This window comes from Echinops telfairi, unplaced genomic scaffold, assembly GCF_000313985.2.
Source record: "Echinops telfairi isolate 266 unplaced genomic scaffold, ASM31398v2 ScPeMD7_4;HRSCAF=17, whole genome shotgun sequence".
NCBI lineage: Eukaryota > Metazoa > Chordata > Mammalia > Afrosoricida > Tenrecidae > Echinops > Echinops telfairi.
Window position 1 is genome coordinate 40,998,752 of NW_022103900.1, and position 2,546 is coordinate 41,001,297.

Sequence of the window (2,546 nt, forward strand, 5' to 3'; positions counted from 1 at the left end):
GAACGCTGCTCCTTGCCTTCTCCCCATTGCCTAAGTTTGTCCACTTGGCTCTTCCTCTGAGAGCAAGCGGCAAACCATGTGACTTATTCAGTGTCTGCATGACCTGGCTGCTGCCTGTCACCATCAACCATGCACATCAACCCAGCCCAGTTGAGGTAGAATCTAATAACGAACTCTTGATGAGCTGTCTTGTCTCCGTGCCACAGGCCCTGACAGCGGACTGGAGCTGGCACCCTTGCCAGAGCGGCACCCACCCACCAGAGGGACCACCTCAGGGTTCTGTGCATATGTGCGAGGGTCCAGCCACTTTTCTGTGGGTACAGCCCATCCGAATGAATGAGTGTTTTGCTAAAGAGTGCCCAGGGCTGCTGACAAGAGAAGGAAGAGAGGAGCCAGAAGGCCTTTGCTACTCGCGGGCAAAATAGCCCAGTTGTGAAGACCTCGACTTCTTTGCAGAAAGCAGCTGAGATGTTGGCTATCCATGGCTTCACTTGGGAAGAGAGCAAGTTGAAGGACAATGACATGGAGACGTTGAGAGTTAGGAGATAGGAAGCCTACAGGAAGCGAGGAAAAGAGGCCCAGCAAGAAACACAGGGCGCAACAGGATGTCTGCAGGGGTGATTTCGACCGCCTAGGAGAATTTTAAAGCTTGGGTCAGCCGGCCCCAAACCCCCTAGGCTAATTTTGAACTCCAACGTCAGCAAGCCCATGACCCTGTTTTCTTGACCCATCGCCTGCTTACTTCCTGATCCAAGTCTACGCCAGACCTCAGCGTGCACAGAGCATGAGCAGGTTTGTGATTGGACCTGCGGAACATGACCATACCCAAGACTGGTCCACTCATAACCTGGAGACCCAGATGGGCCAAGGACCCCACCATCCACATAAAAGCCTTCAGGTAGAGCCCTTCAGCTGCACCTCATCTGAGTCCCCACCTGCTGCACTGCGTGCTTTTCTTTGCATTCCCCTGGTCATTGTGTTCTGAGAGTCCATTCCTCGGTTATTGAGGTCAAAGTCCCCTGGATACATCAGAGGAGGTGCAGCACCAGTTCAGTGGAGCACATCAGCCAGCGGTCACAGGGCCAGGCTGCTAGCGGCAGCGGCAGCACAATGTGACATTTTTCTGTTCAGGGCTCAGGTAAACACACGATCTGTTCTTTTCTTAGGGCCGTGGTGGAGGAACATTCGCGTGTGTGGTGTCCTGTCCTTGGAGCAAAGTGAGGGTAGGAACTGACCTGAGTGATCTACTAGCCCCTGGCTCCCAGCTCCTCCCTCCCATCTGTCTCCTATCTCCTTACTCCTATGATGTATTATGTCCAACCTCCACCTGGACGTATTGGCTTACTCTGCTTATAACTTAATTATGTGCCCAAGTCTTAATTCTCAAGCTTCAGCCTCTCCACAGGGGTGGCCGTGGCCAGCACAGTCAGACTCTTTGCCTTCTTGTGGATAAGTCAGCAAGGCCTCTGTAGCACAGTGGTCATCCTTAGCCTTGATTGTCCAGTAGTTCTCTGGCTGAGTTGGCAGGTATACGCAAGGAGGCCCTCACATGTTAAAATGCCCCAACCTTTACCCGAGACTCATCCTTTCTCTGACACCAACTTGGTTCTCACAGGCCAAATGTGAGCGTACCGAGGCAAGAGGCAGCCGTGTGGTTGCAAGCGTGCCTTTTTATGGCTGGGGCTCTGCCAGAACTGGCCTGGTCATTCCCACCTCCGGCTGACCAGACTGGATGTGCTCGTCCAGGGTCAGGTGGTGGCCAAGGTACTATGTGGGACTTGTCAAGGTGGCTCTTTCCTGCTGGCTAGCAAGACCCAAGGTGAGAGGCCCTGGGGGTTCTTCATGAGATTCTGGGTCCCTCTGGGCCAGCTCAGGCCCAGGTTATAGTCTAGGCACATCTGCTCCTATGAGCCGTGGTGCGGACTACCTGGGGAGGATGGGCTACCAGGGGATTCTCCCTGCTGCAGAGGGGCAGGGCTCCTGGCTACAGGTCGACCACATAGTCCCCTGAATATATCCTGCCTCTGGTGATTCTCTGCCCAGTGCTGGCTATCCTGGTGGCCATGCTGGCCTGCCACTTGGGCCACACAGCCCATCATGCAGGGGTCTGGCTCTAGTGTATTTCCCCCAAGACCCAGCCTCCAGGGGTCTGGCAGACACCCGAGGTCCATGGGAGGCCTGGGCTCCTTCTGGGAGCCTATCCAGGCCGAGGGACGTGAGGCCTTGCTCTTGCTGGAAGAGTCTGCTGTCACGGTGACGGCAGACCTCAGGGAGGAGAATAAGCCTTCTTCCTCAGACACCTGCAAGAGCTCCCGGGAGGGGTCTCTGAAGGGGCTGCAGGTTCTCCATTTAGGCATCCCTGAGACCTTGCTTTCTCTGGCAGGAAGACCTTGGGTTCCTGAACGTGTCCACAGCCCCTGCCCAGTGCGTGCTGAGCAGACGGTGGCCCTTTCTGCATCTGAGGTCCAGTTTCCTCTGCCCTCCAGGCTTTCTGGCCAGGGGCTTGCCTCCACAGAGCCGACTGCTCGCTTTTCCACGGGTCCACC

General features: G+C 55.7%; 1 protein-coding gene across 1 annotated transcript in view; it reads right to left on the minus strand.

The window, feature by feature from the left end:
* The window catches only part of AMER3 (APC membrane recruitment protein 3), a gene marked incomplete at its 5' end in the record, with an annotated part of 14,890 nt that overhangs the window by 10,060 nt on the left and 2,284 nt on the right, over positions 1–2,546 (minus strand). The gene's annotated exons all lie outside the window — the stretch shown is intronic.